Source organism: Lotus japonicus, chromosome 1, assembly GCF_012489685.1.
Source record: "Lotus japonicus ecotype B-129 chromosome 1, LjGifu_v1.2".
In the NCBI taxonomy this organism is placed as follows: domain Eukaryota; kingdom Viridiplantae; phylum Streptophyta; class Magnoliopsida; order Fabales; family Fabaceae; genus Lotus; species Lotus japonicus.
Window position 1 is genome coordinate 112,202,492 of NC_080041.1, and position 21,254 is coordinate 112,223,745.

Below are 21,254 nucleotides of genomic sequence, written 5' to 3' on the forward strand. Positions count from 1 at the left end.
GTTCATCTGGCCTAGATGGTTGGTTCTGGAGCAAATTCCAGAGAGGTGCTTCAGTAGGAGAAGGTTGAAAAAATGAAGACCTTGGGGAATGTGGAGGAGAGGTGGTTTGTGCAGCTGGTTGGGACTCAGGAATAGGAGTGAGGGGATTTGAAGATTGTTTGAGCATGGCTGATATGGGGAGTGCATCAAATAAATTCAAATCATCATCAGAAGCAACTGCAGACTTACTTGAATGTGCTGATGATCTTGTCACTCTGGCAGGAGTTTCAATCCTTCTGATCACTTCAGCAGCTGGTTCCACCCGAGTAGGCTTCACCACAATTCTGACCTGCTTCTTCTTCTTCTTAGGAGAAGGAGGACCATCCTCATTATCACCATCATCACCATCATCGGGCTTGCTGGTTTCATCATGTTTTCTCTTGGATTTACCAGTCTTCTTCTTTTTGGTCAGAGGGACATCCGATTCCTCAGAAGATTCTTCTAGGATCATCTTCCTCTGAACTTTCTTCTTGATAGGAGAAGGAAACTCTGGAGTTGGCGGCAGTCTGCTGAATAATTCATCGAGATCAATTTCAAAGCCTTGAGCCCTTAGGTCTTCAACATAGCACCTAATGGCTTCAGGATTGTCTGCCTGTGTCCACAGAGGGTAGTCATTCAGAGGCACCCTTCTACTTCTGATTTCAGAAGATGTGTCTTCATGGGCAGGAGCAATCTTCTTCTTGACTAGGCCCATTTTCTTTAGAGAATTCGCAGTGAAGACATCACTGACAATAGTGGTCAGATCCTCTGTGCATCCAGCATTTACCAGATCTTGAATGAGGCCACTCTCAATGAAGAGATCAGACAACAGTCTCCCAAAGGGAATATACTTGATTGCTGACATGATGGAGGCAGTGGTACGAGACTTCCGGATACACTCCTTCAAGTAGGAGAACAGGAAGTAGGGAAGGCAGATCTTCTTCTTGTCTTGGATGAAGAACAACATCGCCTTCTGGTTGAAGTTGATGTAGTCTGGGGAACTGCCCTTTGGTCTCTGGTTTATGCAGTGGAGCAAAATCTTGTGCCAGATCCTGAGCTTGGGATGAAGGTCCATCACTTTGTAATTAGTCTTGCCCGGTTTGTAATTGGTGTACAGGGCCTTGTTGGTCTCATCCTTCGTCTTGGGTTTCAGCTTTGATTCAGTGAATTGGAAACGATACCCAAAAGCAGTTTCTGCACCCAGCAGGTTCACGAAAGACTTCTCTGTAATGATGATCTTTCTTCCAAGAATGTGAGATACCACCTGAGTATCATCGCAGTCGGCATGCTTCCAGAATTCCTTGATCAGTTTATCATACACCGGTCCTCGAAGCCTGTTGAAGTAATTTCCCCAACCTTGAACTTGGACTTCAGGACGAAGATCATACCCATTTGTAGCAAGGTTGTCGAGGTCGAATCTCCATTCTGCCAGTACTTGAAGTTCCTCAGGAGCATATACGCAGTGAACGGCACAGCCCCGTTCTGCAATCGGAATAATCTGCTCATGAGCTTGACCTTGATCTTGAGTCGGATTCTCAGGACCCCTTTGACCTGTTGCTAGACCAACTACCATATGAGGGAACTGGGTTGCATCTGCAGTAGCTCTTCTGGTTTGACTCACCATTTTTGGAGCGGTTGAAGGTTTAGGTAGAAGATGAAGGTTGAAAGATGAAGAGAGATCGAGAGAGAAATCGAGGATAAGCGGTTTTGAAATAGCAAGAGAGAGAAAGAGTAAAAACGGAAAGTGAAGGAGATCGTGTGTGTATAGTGGGTTTTGACAAATAACCGTTGTTGATTCAAAAGGCGATTTAAAATCAACGGTTGAAAATTAAAGATAGATAGTAACAGTAAATACACATATCACACACAGGAGAGAAGCACATCTACACGCAATCATGACAGACTGTCACACGGGCACAAGGAACTATGCATCAGAAATACTGACACACGTGTTGCTGTCTCAGCTTCAGAGTCAGTACCAATGGGTACACACACTCTGATTGAGTTACCTTCTGGACTAGACATCCTCTAATCAAGAAGTATCATAGTCAGAGGTTCTGATCCATCTTTACTCTGGACAAAAGTTCATGTTCAGATTTTTCAGAATAAAATTAAATCTATCCTCTGCTAAGGGCTTTGTAAAGATATCTGCCCATTGATGGTCAGTATCAACAAACTTCAGAAGAAGTACGCCCTTCTGTACATAATCTCTAATAAAGTGATACTTTACCTCAATGTGCTTTGCCCTTGAATGCAAGATGGGATTCTTACTCAATGAGATTGCAGCAGTGTTATCACAATAGATTGGGATATTGCTCTCAAGGATCTGATAATCCTCCAGCTGATGTTTCATCCAGAGCATCTGAGTGCTGCATATTGCTGCTGAGATATATTCTGCCTCTGCAGTTGATAGTGCAATGGTTGATTGCCTCTTGCTTGCCCATGAGACTAGATTGCTTCCCAGAAATTGACAATTTCCAGAAGTACTTTTTCTCTCTGTTCTATCTCCAGCATAATCAGCATCACAATAACCTGAAAGCTTATACTCTGATGTTTTCTTATACATCAAGCTAAGGTTAGTGGTGCCTTTCAGATACCTTAGGATCCTCTTAACAGCAGTTAAGTGGGTTTCCCTTGGATCTGATTGGAAACGAGCACATAAATGAACACTAAATAGTATGTCTGGCCTAGATGCAGTTAAGTATAGAAGTGAACCTATCATGCCACGATAGAGCTTCTGACATACTTTACCACTTTTATCTTCTTTCTCCAGAATGCATGTAGGATGCATTGGAGTCTTGGCCACTGTTGATTCCAGCATATTGAACTTCTTCAGAAGTTCTTTAGTGTACTTGCTCTGATGGATATATGTTCCTTCTGGTGTTTGATTAACTTGTATTCCCAGAAAGTACTTTAATTCTCCCATCATACTTATCTCAAATTCAGCGTGCATCATCTCAGAAAATTCTTTGCATAGAGATTGATTAGCAGAACCAAATATAATATCATCAACATAAATTTGCACAATTAAGATATCATCTTTATAAGTCTTGCAAAAGAGAGTTGTATCTACTTTACCCCTTACAAACTCATTCTCCAGAAGAAATGAGCTGAGTCTCTCATACCATGCTCTGGGAGCTTGCTTCAGACCATAGAGTGACTTCTTCAATTTGAACACATGGTCTGGCTTCTTCTCATCTTCAAAACCTGGGGGTTGATGAACATAGACTTCCTCTGAAATATAACCATTTAGGAAGGCACTCTTCACGTCCATCTGATGTAGAACTATGTTGTGATTCACTGAAAAAGAGATCAACAGTCTGATTGCCTCCAGTCTTGCTACTGGAGCAAATGTTTCAGTGTAGTCTATTCCTTCCTGCTGGCAATAGCCTTGAGCAACTAGCCTTGCCTTGTTTCTGACTACATCTCCTTTCTCATTCAGCTTGTTTCTGAATACCCATTTTGTTCCAATTACATGGACACTCTCAGGCTTCTTCACTAAGCTCCAAACATCGTTCTTGGAGAATTGATTCAATTCTTCTTCCATAGCCAGAATCCAATCCTTGTCCTGAAGAGCTTCATCTATGGACTTGGGTTCAATTAAGGACACCAATCCTTTCAGACTGAGCAAGATCTCTTCAGAGGGTCTGAAGGCTGATCTGGTTCTGACTGGTTCGTCTTTGTTGCCCAGAATCAATTCCTTAGGGTGAGCTGCAGTGATTCTGCTCTTCTTCAGAGTTTGTGAGTTAGAGGGACCAGCTTCTTCCTCTGGTTCATCTTCCTCTGGCTCAGCTTCCTCTGGAGCTTTGCCTTTGTCAGAAACATTAATGCTTAAATCTGCAAACTTCTCAACTAGCTTTGACTGGTCAGAGTCAAGCTTATCGTCAAATCTAACATGAATAGATTCTTCAATAGTCTTAGCATCAGTATTATAAAATCTAAAACCTTTAGATCTCTCAGAATAACCAAGTAATAGACACTTAGAAGACTTAGCATCAAATTTATGCAATCTATCCTTAGTATTGAGAACATAACAAACACAGCCAAAAGGATGAAAATAAGAAATGTTGGGTTTTATGTTCTTCCACAATTCATAAGGAGTCTTATTCAGAATTGGTCTCACAGAGATTCTGTTCTGAATGTAACATGCTGTATTTACTGCCTCTGCCCAAAAGTGCTTAGCCATGCCAGTTTCTTGGAGCATGGTTCTAGCCATCTCCTGAAGAGTTCTGTTCTTCCTCTCAACAACACCATTTTGTTGAGGAGTTCTGGGACAAGAGAAATCATGTGCAATTCCATAGGAATCAAACAGACTCTCAAACTTGTCATTCTCAAACTCTCCACCATGGTCACTTCTGACACGCACAATCCTACAAGCCTTCTCGTTTTGCACTTGAGCAATGAAGGTAGAGAACACATCATGAGACTCATCCTTGCGGGTTAGAAACTTTACCCATGTCCAGCGGCTATAGTCATCAACGATAACCATCCCATATCTCTTGCCACCTATAGACTCAGTTTTCACTGGTCCAAAAAGGTCGATATGCAGAAGTTCCAACGGCCTTGAGGTTGAGACAACATTCTTTGCCTTGAAAGGGACTTTTGTGAATTTTCCTTTCTGACATGCTTCACAGAGAGCGTCTGAAGCGAACTTCAGATTGGGTAAGCCCCTGACAAGGTTTAGCTTGCTCAGCTGAGAAATCTTTCTCATACTGGCATGCCCTAACCGTCTATGCCATACCCACTGCTCTTCATTAACAGACAGAAGGCACTTCACATTCTGAGCCTCCAACTCAGATAATCTGATCTTATAAATGTTGTTCTTCCTCTTGCTATTAAACAGAACAGAGCCATCGATTTGACTTACAGCCCGGCAGGACTTTTGATTGAATATAACATCATAACCCTTGTCAGCTAATTGACTTATAGACAATAAGTTATGTGTTAAGCCGTCTACCAATAACACATTATCAATGCATGGACTACTATCTACACAAATAGTACCAGTACCAACAATTTTACCCTTTTCATTTCCTCCAAAGCCAACTTCGCCTCCAGGCTTAAGTTTCAGCTCTCGGAACATACGCCTTTCTCCCGTCATGTGACGCGAGCATCCACTGTCCAGATACCATGATTGGTGTTTCAGTGGAGCTATCAAGGATATCTGCAACATAGATAATCTTATCCTTAGGTACCCACTTTCTGGGTCCTCTCTTGTTAGTTACCCCAGAGGTTCTGATCACCTTGGGTGTCTCAACATGATATTTTAAAGGAATATTTGCATGATATTTAGTCATAGAGAAGGATCCCTTTTTAAGAGGGTTTTTAGCAACTTTAGCAGGTAAAGGATCAGGCAATATGGTACCAGAGGGAACAAAGCATTCATACAAGGATTTAGCTTTAGACACAGAGGGCTCATTTCTAATTGGTTTAGAATAGCCAATGCCATGCATTCCATTTCTGCTTACGCCATAGATCATTGAAGCCATTAAGCTTCTATCCACGCTTTTAGCTAGGAATCTTTGAAAAGACTTTTCATACTTAGACTAATTTCTACAATCAGAGGCATCACAGGCAACAATTTCTTCTAACTTAGCAATCTGGTTCTTAAGCACAGAGTTAGAATTGATCAAAGCATGATTATCATTTTTCAAATCAGAAATAATTTTCTCATGTTCAGAAGGAGTCTTGGAAACAGCAGATAAGTCCTTTTTCAGCTTCTTATGCTTAGACAATAAGGAGTTATATTTATCCATGATATCAGACAATGCATGTTTCAGTTCAGAGGTAGAGAAAGAAGCGAATACCTCATTTTCATCGTCTGAGTTAGGATCTCCTTCTGATTCTGAGTCAGAGTCAACAGCTCCCTTTGACTCTGCTTCCTTGTCTTTGACAATAGCCATGAGTCCTTGGACTTCACCATCAGAGTCAACATCCTCTGACTCTGATTCATCAAATGTCACCATCAGACTCTTCTTTGTCTTGAAATGCTTCTTTGGCTTCTTGTCCTTCTTCAACTTTGGACAGTCACTTTTGTAGTGCCCTGATTCTTTGCACTCAAAGCATGTGACTTCCTTAAGTGAGGACTTCTTCTGACCTGAGGATTCAGACTTTCCTTTTGCCTTTCCAGAGCCTTTGTATTTGCTCTGCCTGTGCTTCCAGATGCGATTGAGTCTCTTGGAGATCAGAGTCAGCTCATCTTCATCAGAATCTTCTGATGCTTCTTCAGATTCCTCTTCTTCAGCTTGAAGAGCTTTTGACTTCTCAGCCTTAGCCTTTTCAGATTTAGATTTCAAGGCTATGGACTTTTCCCTCAGATCTTGCATCTCTGAGCGCTTCAGCTCATGGCATTTCAAAATGTTGATGAGTTCTTCTAAACTCATATTCTCAACATCTCTCGTGAGCTCTATTGAAGTCACTAAAGGCATCCAACTTTCAGGAAGACACCTGATGACCCTTATGACATGATCTTTTGTTGTGTAGCTCTTGTTGAGAGGTCGTATGCCAGCTACAAGCAACTGAAATCTGGAGAACATTTCTTCAATGGACTCATTTGGCTCCATGATGAAGGATTCATACTTTTGGATCAAAGACAATGCCTTTGATTCTTTGACTTTCTTGTTTCCTTCATGAGACATCTTCAGAGATTCGAAAATGCCTTTCGCAAACTCACGATCTGTAATCTTCTGGTACTCTTCATAGGAAATAGCACTTAGAAGAATTGCTCTTGCTTTGTGATGTTGTGAGTACAGCTTCTTTTGATCTGCAGTCATCTCTGACCTTGGGATCTTCTTGCCATCTGCATCAACTGGACGCTCGTAGCCATCCACAATAATATCCCAGAGATCTGCATCGAAACCCAGAAAGAAACTTTCCAGTCTATCTTTCCAATATTCGAACCTTTGACCGTCGAACATAGGAGGCTTTGCATTGTAACCATCTCTTTGAGTTTCACTGGTGGTGGCAGCCATTGTTTTTCACACCGGCCCGGATCACTGAACACTGTTAGGTGTGGTAATCAGAACTTGCGCTCTGATACCAATTGAAGGTATGAAAAACGGTAGAAAGGGGGGGGTTGAATAACGTTTTCAAGATAAAGCTTCCACCTTAAAGATTTTGACAAATCTTTCGAGAACTTAAGTGCTAAAGATTAGAGATAGAAAAGCACACAAGGATTTTATCCTGGTTCACTTGATAAATCACTCAAGCTACTCCAGTCCACCCGTTAAGGTGATTTCTTCCTTCTTAGAATGAAGGCAATCCACTAATCAGGTAAGAGTTACAACTGCACTTGAAACCTACAAGTGACTAACAATTACACTGACTTAGCTCACACTAAGATTCACTCTCTTAGTCTTCTCTAGGATCCGATCAACCTTGATCTCCTAAAGGAACTAAACAAACTGTTTATCAAAGAATTGTTTACAAGAGATTTGCTTCTAAAAAGCTAATAGTAAACTCAATGAATTTCAGATGAAAGAAAGCTTAGAAGAATTTGAATTTGTCTTGCGCGTATGTGAATGCTTCTAGCCGCTTCTTTCAGTCTTCAGCCTCTTTATATACTCCAAGGATTAGGGTTGAGCGTTGCATGGGAAATGCTACCGTTGGAGGGCAGTTCTGGAAAATCCAGCTTCTGCTATGTCTGAGACTGTTAGGTAGGTCGTCAGGGAGGTACAGTTGCTTTTTTACTTGGATAGCGACTTGACCTTTAACCTAGGAGACTTCTGATCAGGGGAATGCTTCTTATTGGAACTTGTGAAGCCGGTTGATCAGAGTCAGAGGGAAAGCCCAGATCCTCTGACCATTGTTTCTTCTGATTCTGAACTCAGAGGGAAGTACATGGTCTTCAGAGTATCTTGCTTCTGGACATCAAAATTTCACTAATCAGCTTCTGGATCTTCAGAGTCTTCTACACCATCAGAATATCTGAGCCTTCAGTGTTTCTTGGTTATCAGACTTTCTGGATCTTCAGAACTTCTAGTGACTGAGTCCACATCAGAGTTTGTATAACTTCAGAACTTCTGAAGCTTTTCCACTGTTCATACTGAACATGGTGAATGCGAAAGCGTTGCTTGGGTCGCTCTTTAACACAGTGCTTCTGATTTGTGTGAGATTGAGTTGAGGTCAGAGCCTGTAAATAGCACACTCAGAAAAACACGTTAGAGTACCACAATTGTTCATATCAAAAGGTTAACTTGTAATCATCAAAACATAGAGTTGTACTACAAGATCAAAACTTGATCTTACATGTTTTTTGTGGTGATCAATTATATTATTGCTGCATATTTTTTATTTTGTTATCAATGTGCTTCTTCCAAATGGATGTTGGACAAGATGGGAAATTGTTTGGTACTCACTTAGTTAGGAAAGAAGCAAATTTGTGATGATGGGTGAGGTTTTTGGTCCATGGTTTAATTTCTATTTGAACACATTTATTAGACTTGGAACCACTGTCGCACGACACGGGATGATGCATTTATGGAAAATGGTGTATCAAATTGTTATAGGGTGGTTGTATTGACTGAGTAATCTTATCATGAAGAAGTCCGAAGTGTGTTCCTTTTTTCGCTACCATGTAATATAGCATGAAGTAGTTGTAAACACCACTTCAATTGTTCTACTTTGTTTGGTTACATGTTTTTTTTTTATGTATTTAGTGATCAGCCCTTTAAAGGTGTTATGTATTTACAACTTGAATTGTTTGTTACTGTGAGTGGTGTTTAATTTGGTGAACAATTAACCTATTGTTGCATATTTGTTATTTCGTATATTTATAACAAAAGCTTTAACATTGTTGTATATTCAAATATCTTTTAACAATTAACCTATATTGTGTATATTCAAATATCTTTTGACTCATAATCTTAGCCTTCATATGTTTATAAAAAAAACTTTAACACTAATTTTCTTCAAGTTATTTTGACAAAGATAAATTAAAATGCAACTTTGTTATACATATTAATGTTTATAATTAGTTCATTGACCCCTATGTTTCAGTTAAGCTATATTTGGGTTGTGATTTTTAACGATTACAATAATTGATATGTGAGTTAATTAAATGGAGTTAAATAAATTGATTGAATAAATATAATAAATTGTAGAACTGCTCGTCCGTGCATCGCACGGAGACGGGCTAAAATCCTAGTGAAAATGAAAATTAGAAGGGGAGAAAATCTATTTATAAACTTTTCTTTTACCGTTAAAACTTCAAAACAGCTGTATATTAATTAAAATGATTTATAGCGCAAATATTACAATAAAATATTAGTTTATGTAAATAATGTAATAAACTCATCAATAAAAAACATAAGTAAGAATCATATTTAAATTTAAGTTCAGATCAAAATTCACTTGAAACACACACAAAACTTTCAAATTAATACTAACTCCCTTATTTTCATTACGCTACAATGTAAGTAACCTACTCCATTATTGTCAATTAAAACCATCTTGCTTGAAAATTTAATTTTAGAGATCAAATTACTCAAGTAAGCGAGTTTGATTTTAGTCTCTCGTGAAAAAAAAGAGATTTAGTGACGGTGATTTTTATAATTATTAGTTTTTTTTTACTGCAACTAAACATCAATTTTTCCATCGAAAAACAAAAATCAAACTCGCTTACAAAATTATGGCATAATTTTACTATTAACAATTTCTTTTTACTACTATACAAACACTGAAAGAATTTAGCAAATCAGCTTCCAAATGTTGCTGCTATTTTATTCCCTAAATGAAAGCGTAAGTGATACAGATTGCATCATGGTCCATCCACATGCTTTTTCATTTCCAGTTCTTTAGGAAGTGTTTGGATATGTTGACCATAAATAAGGGTTTGGATGTTACTCATACTTTTAATTCATTGAAATGTCAAATTTAATATTCAAAGTAGAAAACACGTAAATGGAATATATATAATGGAGGTCTGCCTAAAATAAGGTGATTTTTTGGGCAAACACACTTCAAAAATAGTAATATTAATAAGGCTTAAATATGTTTTAGGTTATTGAAATTGTAAAGGAAATCAAATTGGGTCCCTATAAAAATTTTCTTTGACATGTCATCATGAGTTTTAAATTAAATTAGGTCCAAAGTGTGTTTTAGCATGATGTGGCACGAACATTGCTCAATCAGCATTTCACATATATTTATTTTTTACTTTTAATGCATATGTGTACGCAGATGTGTAAAAAATTTTAACAAATCAAAATTAAAAACTCAATTCTCTTCCTCATCTCCATACTACATCTTCTTCTCTACTCTATCATTTTCTTGACTCTCTCTATTAACCATGGCTACACCACCTCCCTCCCCCTCTATCTTCTTCTTGTTTTTCTCCAAAATCACGCAACAAAACGCAAAGCTTGCAACCCATGGTGTTATGAGGTTAAGTTTTCATTGCCGTTGTGGTGGGAGAAGGGGCGGTTACTAGAGAACAAGGAGCGGTGGTGGGCTAGGGGTGGAACATGGTGTGGGACTAGTCGGAGATCACAACTTCTGGATTTTCTGATCTCGCTCTCCAGATCTCCTTCTAGCTCGCAACTTCAAGAGCGAGATTTGGATTGATTTCGAATGAAATCAAGATCGTGAGTCAGAATGAAGATGTCGGTAGCCTCATCAAGAAACTCCTGACGTCGTCGGCAGGCCAGTCGTCGCTGACGATGTCCTCGAAGTTGAGGGCGTTGTAAAGAAAATCAACGGAATGGCGGCGGCGACCACTAATCCAGGCGATGAAAATGCAACACTTTTCCTTGAGGTGCGGGAAATCGGTGGAGTGAGCTTATCTCTTTTCTCTTTCCGTCTCTCTAGGTGTGTTTAAAACTTTAATTGGGTGTCAATCTATTTTAAGAAAAAATAAACAACTCTGTTCTTACTGTATTCTTTTTTTTTTTTGAAAGGAAACTGGAAATTCATTAATCTGTACTAGTGCAATAACCCGTGCGTTGCACGGAATTTTATTTTAAAATTTTTTAATAAATAAATTAGTGTTCATATATATATTTGTAATTTGTAATTTTTAAATTATAAATAAGTCAATCGTGTATGAGTCGATCGTGTAATAATATATGAAGAGAAAAAATGAAAAAAATAAATGAAATTGTGTTGTATACATCAAACATTTCCAAAATTCCTTAAACGCTACATTTAAAGTACTGATATGTTGTTTGTCCGACTCATCCAGTATACAAAGTTTAAGACGATTTCTTGAGCGTACTCTAGAGAGAGCTACATATATCTGACCATGAGTGAAGACGGGTCTCGGAAGGAAGAGCTCAATCTGAGATAGTGTTTATGCTTGATTTTTGTTTACGGTCCTCACAAAGCATACTGCAATCGAAAATGATATGCGTCTTATGAGAAATATACCAGAAAGTATTTCCATGGAAAAATATTTTTCCCCGTGAAAGTTTTTACCCTGTAATTTGTAACAAATGAAAGTAGATTATAATTTTATATTTCTCATGTTATGTTTTTTTTCTCATTAATAATATATTCATCTTTTCTTTCAAAAACAAAAGTAGTGATTAATACTTATTTCTCTATTAGAATTTACATGAAAGTGTTTTTATGCACAATATTTTTTTTCATGGGAGTTTTTAACACTATAATTTAAACATAAATAAATATAGATTATGTATATGCATGAATGCTGAAGAATCTTCTCTTCGCACGACATATGTTCATGTATATATATATATATATGTGTGTATATATAATAATTTAATTTTTAAAAAATATTAAAAATTATTTCTAAATTACTTTTAACATTGTATTATTTTCATGTAAAATATTCCTCTATGTGAGTTTTTGAATTTATAATTTAAACAAATAATTAAAATTATATATATATATATATATATATATATATCAATGTTTTCACGAAAGTATTGTACTTTCACTATTTGTCTTATGTTCCTCCCCTTTTGAGCTCTTTACTTTGTAATTTAATCATAAAATAAACATAGACTAATATTAATATATATATATATATATATATATTATAATCCCCAGCATAAATTTTTCATATTTTATATAGGTTTAATCCCAAATATATTTGAAACTTGGAACTGAGAAATAATTCATAACAAATCCCTTTTAGAGCAAACATGGAACTGAAATGCTTCTAGGTCCATGCCCCAAAATCACCATCAGGAGCAACTCCTACTGAAGGTGGACATGCTTATCCTGCAGAAAAAAATCATTTAAATAGGGAATAAGATAGTGAATGATATAAAGCATTCTAATTTTCTACTTTCAAGACATGTCCAAGAAGTTAGATTAAAATATAACAAATATATCTCATGTAGAAGAAAAGAAGGAGATTTACCTGGTAAAGAAAGAAGAGAGAAAGAGATGGCTATGGATATCATAGTTCCAGAAGATGAAAGCCCCCATATATCATGGATTTCTTGAAAACTACGCTTTTTCTCTACCATTTCCTTCATCTGCACAACTTCACATCTAGCCGGCTCCAATTCACATGGTATTCTACAGTTGCATATGAAACCTGAAAAATTGCTATCACCATGAACAAAATAACAGCTCTTTGTATAAAAGTTACATATATGAATTCCACAGCGAAAAACACAAACTAAACGCTGACAATCAACCTTTCTGCTTCTCAACCACTCAAATGAGCCCTCATTTTATTGTTACTTCTTTAAGCCAATCTATACTGGTATGTTACTACATTTTACTGGCCCTTAGAATTGCAGGTCTTTCATTATGTGCGGAAGGTCAGGATATGTATATTTAATCAATTTCATTCATGGGTCAGGACTAATTGGGATGTGCAGATCTGGCGGGATTTGAAAGTTATACTCTCTTGCTACGGAATTAGGATGATCACCATTTATAACTCTTTGATTTTAAGAATCCAATCTGCAAACTCTTTGATTTATTTTTCTTCATCAATCGTCTTAGCTGTCGTTAGGCACATGTTCTTAGACAATTTCATAATTTTGCAATGCTTCCACAATGACGAATAGTTTAGAGTAGCTTCCTCTAGTTATTACATGTAGTATTTGTCTAAAATCACCTCCAAGTATTACTACTTCTCCTCCAAAAGGTTTATATACGTTGTCTTCATTTTTCAACCTCATTAAATCTCGGAGTGTAACGTCTAGAGCTTCAGAACAAAACTTTTTCAACATTGGAGCTTCATCCCATATAATAAGGTTTGTTTCAAGCAGAAGCTTTGCTCGTAGACTTCCTGCTTTATATTACATGTTGAGGTCTTTGTAGCATCTAATGGAATGCAAAATTTAGAATGAGTGGTTCTACCTCCAGGCAAGAGTAATGATGCTATGCCACGAGAAGCAACATTAAGCACAATTAGTCCTCTAGATCTTTAAGTGACGCATATAAATTGTATAAACTTAACGAAAGATACCTTCTCATCAAGTAGTATCATCACAATGGTTGTAAATTTGGTGTGGTCATTGATATCTAAATCGTTCCACTTCCTGATGACTCTGGCTCTGACTCTCCAGTCCACCTTCACAGGCTTCATTTCAGATAAAAGAGTAAATTGCTTAAACATTGTAACAAAAGGTAGGTTTAGAGAAGAAATAGATTCAGTAGCCCGTGCAATACACGAGGTTTTTGAGTAAAATATATATTTGATTTTTTAATAATATTTATGTTAAAACTAAGTTTTTTTTATAGGCAAAAATATTCCTAAGATAAATATATTTTCTAAAATGAAAACCTAAATGATATAACAGATGAAAGAGTAAAATAGCTGATCAATATAGAAATAATATAATAATAAAGTTTTGTGAGAAAGTTATATATATATTTTTAAAACAAAAGTTATATTTGATAACATTTATTTAGAATAGAAACATTTTAAAAAATTAACTACAACATATATTGATTGGATGTTAATAATTTAGTATAAACTATTTATACTGATTGTATATATCCATTAAACTCTTAAATAATAAGCAAAATATGTAGGGCTTGCCCCTCCATGTTACCTAAAAAAAATAAAAAAATAAGCAAAATATGTATTACTGTTTTTTGGTAAAGAAATGATTATTACTCATTTTTTTTATAAATAAGAAAAATAAATTTTAGCCAAATATTTATTACTCTAAAGTGAAGTATTTTAATGCTTAATTTCAAAATAATTAAAATTTAAAATCTTTACCAAGAGGCACGAGGTATCAATGCATGGTAAATAGGTAACAAAAAACTGATTGGCAACTATTACTTGTGTGAGGCACTTCTTGCCCAATTGCTCTTCTAATTATGTTTTGTCCTTTTTTATCACAAGACCCTTCATTTTTACTCTTAGCAAGGATGAGAGACAATACCTTGAGAATCCATGATATGATATAAATTGTCAACTTCAGTGTGTCTGTTTGACATATATTGACTAATATGGAAATTCTTAATCATAAAGTTGAAGAATATTGGGAGACTAAAGAATCACAACTGTAATTGCAGATGAAGCACTATCTAATACTACAACCTTGTTATAAGTCAATTTCATGTTAATAACTAAGACAACAATAACAATAAAAGCTTTATCCCACTAAATGAGGAAGGAGGGCAGTTATATGAATCACATTACGTTATTGCGCTCTTTCAAAAACTTAATTATGAGGGAATATTAATGCTAATAGATATAAAAAAAAAATTGTTAGAACCTAGAAATCTCTCACAATCATTACTCGATAGTTCCATGAAAAGATCTTGTTCTAATACCAGAGACAACTAAAAGATCTAAAGAAAACAAATATGAATAAAAAGCTTGAACTTCACTAAGCAAAAAGACCTTAGTAAGGATGGCACAACATACAACCATCAATAAGACTAACTTAATGAATATATTAAAACACAGACATGAGCTTAGACACTGCCATTTTATCCGAGTTGTCACTTTTCAAAATCTTGCAATATGTTCAGGCACCTTGTTGGTTGGTTATTACCCTTGGTGGAAGGCAATCCTGGTCGAATAAAAAACAACAAAATCAGTATTGTTTAATGGAACTATAACGCAAAAAAGGTATTTCAACAGGGAGTCTATAAGCTAATTTTGTTAATAAAACTCTACAGAACTGATAACACATTAACTCTTTAATTTGTGAAGTGACTCCATATAATATATGGAAATGGAATCCTACATTTGTCAGCTGATGGTTAAATGTGAAAAAGAAACATTTCTTCAGAGTGAAATTAATAATCCTATAGTTTCATTATTAGATTCATCTCTTTGGGAGAGTGAGATTTAGGATCCATTCCAATGAATCCATATGGAGATACAACAAAACATGTTAAGAAACATCTGAATGGAAGAAGTTTGTCTAAGCCTTCCAACTCGGTTTAATAAGTTTAACTAACTTACCAAAGTGAAAAATAAATTATAATAAACTTGGCTTATGTTGCGGGCTTTACCTTTACTCCTTTCTCATTCTGCCTTTACTCTTCTCTCCATTTCCAACCCACGATGTCTTCTTTGGATTCTACAATGAAAAATCCTCAAAACTACAAAATCATCACTCCATTTACAAATTCATTCACCCAAACACAATAATGATATTTTCAGTCACTTGTAACATGCAAGAAAAGAAGGTTTCATATTATGTTAAGAATTTTTCTCTTACGATATAATCATCTTCCATTTAGCTCCAATCATGTCTGAAATGTTCTTAAATTCTGCCCCTGGGTTTAATTTCTTATTCTGCCTAAAATCGCAATCCATAGATAAAGATCACAAATACCCAATTTCCATTGAGGTTTATTATACCATGTAATTTGATGAGAGCTAGTGTTATCAGTTCAAGGAAAAGGATGCTGCTAGCTGGCATCTTATATGAAGGCTGAAGGTAAGAATGCAATGGAATCTAAGGTGGAAAATGGTGCTATTGTGTGTCAGAACTGTTGATGATCTCAATCCTTTTGGATTAAGGAGAATTTAAATTTATAAATAATAAAACAGATTCACAAAAGCATTTAAAGAGAAACTGAAGATATGATAATTAATAAGACTTGTAGTATTGCAAAGTTTGCTAATAGGTGTGTTGTTCATAAACAAAAGACACTCTAATTAATTAAATTTTCACCATTCCACTCACTCACTGTAACACCCCGATTTCGGTGGCGTCACTTTAGTAACTCAAAATAAAATAAAACCGAAAAGCAGGTATTTTTTTTCGTTTTGTTTAAATAAAAAGACTTGTCGAAATAAAGACTCAACCCAATCGCGATTAACAGCGATTAATATACAATACAAGCACAGCCCTCGCTGCAACTAAAAACATCGTCATGAGTGACCTCCAGTGACGGAAAGGTAGTGCCCGTGGGCAATTATGTACAAACTAAAACAAAAGGTCAAGTATTCTGAATACAGTCCTCCAACGAAAGTAAGTCGGCCCAAAACGGCCTCAAAAGACTTCCTACGTCCGACAAACTCCCTGTGATCCTCATGGAAGGGAATCACACGAAAAGCTAATAGTCGGGGACCTGCCCTGCCCCAAAATAAGGAATGACAATCAGAGCTATGACTCTAACAACCAACTCAAAGACTCTAACCACCCATATCCCACACTACTTTCATCGACCCTTCCTCGATCAGGCCTGAAGTCTGGGTCCTCGTCGAAAGCTTCAGAAATAGTCATTACGCTCCTGGTCCTCCTCGAGTGACGAGTCATCACGAATCGGCTGACGAACGCCTGGCAGCAGGCCGACCGCCCAAACACAAACATACAAACAAAGCCAAGGCGCTAGGGTCAACTTACAGAATACAATAGATATACAACCAACATGCGATAAAGGGGGTATATATATGTTGTATATATACATATAAGTTATGCGTTGCCTACCCTAAGGTATATACATGACATGTTATCAAATCTCTTACACAATTCAATCATCAAAACACAAAACGATGTTTATCAACATCAAATCATCAAGTCTCAACAATTATAGTTAGAGTGCATGATATGTCATACAACGGTAATCATAATAAGATGCATGGTGTGCCAATGCAGAATATGCTGACACAAACCCGAATAACGTCACTCTGCTTGGCGACGGGACAAACCAATGGTATTGCCACTTAAAGGCTGGGCACCTCGAGACGGTCGTAACACTGGCCTCGTGTTTAACCATTTCTGCTCGGGCGTCACTTATCACCTTTGGCTATAGTCAAGACGGTACAAACTCTACATGGTTCGACCATTTCTGCTTGCTATGCCGGACATCAACAGGCACGATACAACTCTACATGGATGATCGTTACCTCCTGTTGTACCAGGTATAATCAGGACTGATTCAACTCTACACGGCTGATCGTTGCTTCCTGCTATACCGAAGTACTCCACTTGGCACTTCATCGCGTGTATGCATGGGTGCAATATGGTTAGCTAAACAACGATTCGTCCTCACAGGTAAAATTGGTTCATTGACCAAAGGCATCTACAACGAGAAACCTAGGCTATAGTCAAGTCGGTTGTGACCCCACGGGTTTAACCATTCTGCTTGCTACGCCAGACATCAACAGGCACGATACAACTCTACACGGCTGACCGTCACTACCTGTTGTGCCAAGTGTACTCTACTAGGTACCTTACTAACGCCCAGACCCTTGGCTAAAGCCCGTCTTCAAATTCTTCCCCATAAAATGAGTTCCCTTAAAACAATAGTTCTCTTATTAGGTAAAATGTTCCATCGTGAATTAGTCCATTATGTCGTTAATTCCAAAGTTCAGTTTTTCATTTCCAACACCTTTCAAAATAAAGTTCCCAAAGCTAGGATCACCGACCCATTCCCGTTTTCCAACTCACTTTCATTCCTAAGTCTTTTCCGTTGAATCATCGTCATTAATTAAAAACATTATATTCTTAATAAATATATTATGGATTTATTTACATAAAACAGATTATGATTATTTTCAGTCCAAAACTCTATAAGTTCAAAGTTTCCATCAAACCCAAACAACTCCCCGAGAAAACACTAGATCCCCTAGAACAATGAAGGTTCGAACCTTGGTCCGACCTAACAAACGTTCCCAAAACAAACCCGTCCTTGTCATGACGAAGGTAAGTGTATTCTACACTCCAAAAGTGGCATCAAAATGCACGAATATAGTCAGCACAATTTAATCATAAACGCAAATACATCAAGCTCTATCGAGCGATGAATCAATATGGCAGTGCTGTAAACATAACCTTGTCATATCCACTAGAAAGCGATAAGACAGAAACCAGTAAACGGCCGAAGCCTCTCAGAAAACGGAGACACACGTCTCATATAAGTTCACCCGGCCGAAGCCTCCAGAAAACATTTTCCAATTCAAAGCGATAAACAATATCCAAGCAATATTCAATATCAAGCAATACTCAAGTCGAAGTTATCGACGCCTACAATACAAATAGCTAGTAAGTAAGTTGCCCTAACCTCGAGTTGTTCTAGTCTCGCGGTGCAGGTCTCGCTCACAAGCTTGCTCAGTCAATCCCAAGGTTTCCACAATTGAACCTTTGAGCAAACAAAGCAATAATGAATCAACACAAGTCGATACAGTCGAAACAATCCTAACTAATGGTCGACAAAGCTCGAGAAGCTTCAGAGTACAACATTTAGGCACGAATGGAAGGGCTTCCCCCGAATGGATGAGTTTTGACTCGATTCAAGTTTTGTACAAAAACACTTTATTCGCTAAAACGTGCATAACTCGAGCTACAGAACTCGGAATGACACAAAACCAGCGCCAAAATTTCGACAATTGAAAGAGCTACGCAATGGCTCAGGTCATAGAGACTCAAAAATTATTTTTGGACACGGTACCCAAGGAAATAGGTTTCGGCCACTATGGAAAATAGGGTTTTCGAACTTTTTCTTCGATCTAAATCAATTCCTAGGTATTCTTAGGCGATATCTAGGCCAGGGAAACTCTCAGAAAAATTATCGGGTCGAAAACTGTCGCAGGGGTATTTTGGTCAATATCTTTAGCTCGGAAACTCAAAATCAGAATTTCGAAAAACAAATTAGATGGGGTCGATCCTAACGACATTTATAACAACTAATCCTACTAAAGCTAAGCTCAGTCGAGATTTTTTGATCCAAAAAGCGGAACCTCAGCATAAAAATGGGTTTTTGAGCAGAATTGAAACTCGGCGGCAATTCGGCGAGATTCAACAGAAAACAACCGGATATTCATGCTCTAGAGCACGTAGGCAATAAGTTTAGACACTGAAATCAAGTTATTTGGACAGTTTTACAAAAAGCTCCAAACTTTGAGCTCAGAAAAACATAGAAAAAGTCGACAGATCTGACGATCAGAAGTGAGGGATAGTAACTATACCTCGATGTCTTCGATTAGCAACGAACGGAACGACGATCGGTCAAGAATTGGAAAAAAAACACTTTTCCTCCTTTCCTCCAAGAGCTCTCGGCCGTGTGTGTGTGTTTTGGGATTTTTTTGTTTTTTTTTTCATTTTTCATACTATATATAGGAAATGGAAAATGCGGAAAAATGAAAATTTCGCAATTCCGATTTTTCCTACTGATTCCAACGTATTTTAGACACGATATTCTTCCCACTGAATCTTCTAATTCTTCAAAGAAATATCAGTATGATTTTTGGTTTTCGAGGCTTGTTTTTAATGCTTACCGGCATTAAAAATGCACTTTATGCACTTTATGATATTGACCTCGGATGCAGAAACTTCCTTCTGAAGAAATATTTGGAACGTCGATTAGAGTGGGCGTGCGCGGATGAAATCTTTATTTGAAGCTCCGAATAGAAAAAGTCTTCATCGTCCGTCGATTTTAGGGTTTTTGAACTATCAGGGATTCCGTTTCGGCAAACTTCCGAGAATTGGAATTTGACGTTCGTACATTCCAGGGATTCGCATCGAAATACTTGTTTATAGACGAATAAGAGAAATTCTAACATTTCTCTGAAGATTTTTGGAATTAGTTTCCATCGCGTCCTAAAGTGTAAATTAGCTATTTACTAGTGTCTTTGACCTAGGCTTAGGCGAATATTAATCGTGCTATAACTCTTATCGGTTTTGATACAATCCTTGAACTTTTCCTGAACCTTCTCCTTCATAAATTTATTTCATCCAATAAACTCTTGTTCAGGTTTCCCTTCACGATACATCGAACTTATTCGTTAATAAGGAATTCACTAATTTATTTTAAGCTTAAAATCTTGGGTCTCACACTCACAAACATACGATATTTCAATCATCCCTTTCGTAAAAGCCTTAGGAGAAACAAATAGCAAATAAGCAATAGTTTACAACATGTGCAAAAGGGAGAAAGAGATAAAACAGTCCCTTACAGTGGCACTATGATACTCAATTTCTCGGGAGGATGAATCACCGATCGAGTAGCACTCAATAATGAACATAAGAAATTCAGTAAACTGCAAAGATTGAAATTTTTCAAGGTTGGAAATCATGGAATGGTAAAAGGGACATAGTAATAATAATTAAAAAAGCTGAAACTTGAGTTTTGAGGATTGGAGCTGATTCAACATTTCCACTCTTTCCAACCTTATCTTTCCAGGGAGAAAACCTCAACTTCAATAATAGTTGTTAGAATATAATCACTCTAAGTTTGCTTGACTCTTTGAATTGATAAGCTTTCATATCTCATAACCATGAATTCTAAGTTTTCTACTGCAGACAAATCGGTGATAGAAACCTTAAAAAAAGTTTAAGGGAACACACAAATCCCAACCCAAATTTGAGCAAGACAAACAAAAGCTTATTTAAAGAAATATAAAGTAATCAATTTCTTTATGAAAAACCACAATTTACTGGTTTCAAACTAAATACAAACAAAAGAACCAATATCCAAAGCAAGAGTTAAATAGAGAAAACGGTGATATTGGTCAAAGAAAAAAGAACAAATTCAGTTAAGTCCAAAAACCACATGAAAGTAAATAAATCAGATCACTAAAAATATAAACCAACAACTTAGGAGTGAAGAGTACCTGATACATGAATCAGTTGTTGCTAGGTGAGTGAGCATCAAGTCGCTACGGATAACCATCGCAGTACCCATAACCACATAAGAGAGAAAAGAGGAAAAATATGAACAGAATAAAATAAAAAAATTCCAATCATGTAACCACATAGAGAGCAGAGAAAAGATAAAGTACCTGTGCAATGAAGCCTATATATCTCGTAACAATGAAGAAAAATCTGAACCACAAACGAAAAGAAAAACTAATTAGAAAATAAGCATAAACAATGTCATGTAAGTTCAACATGTCA

General features: G+C 36.8%; 1 long non-coding RNA gene across 1 annotated transcript; it reads right to left on the reverse strand.

Moving 5' to 3' along the window:
• Window positions 1–14,764: 14,764 nt before the first annotated feature.
• LOC130729310 (uncharacterized) lies at window positions 14,765–21,130 on the reverse strand. The gene is made up of 4 exons (XR_009015963.1): window positions 20,972–21,130; window positions 20,315–20,398; window positions 15,421–16,697; window positions 14,765–14,972 (listed from the first exon to the last, which is right to left on the reverse strand). It is a non-coding gene; the product is annotated as an uncharacterized LOC130729310 (long non-coding RNA).
• Window positions 21,131–21,254: the final 124 nt, after the last annotated feature.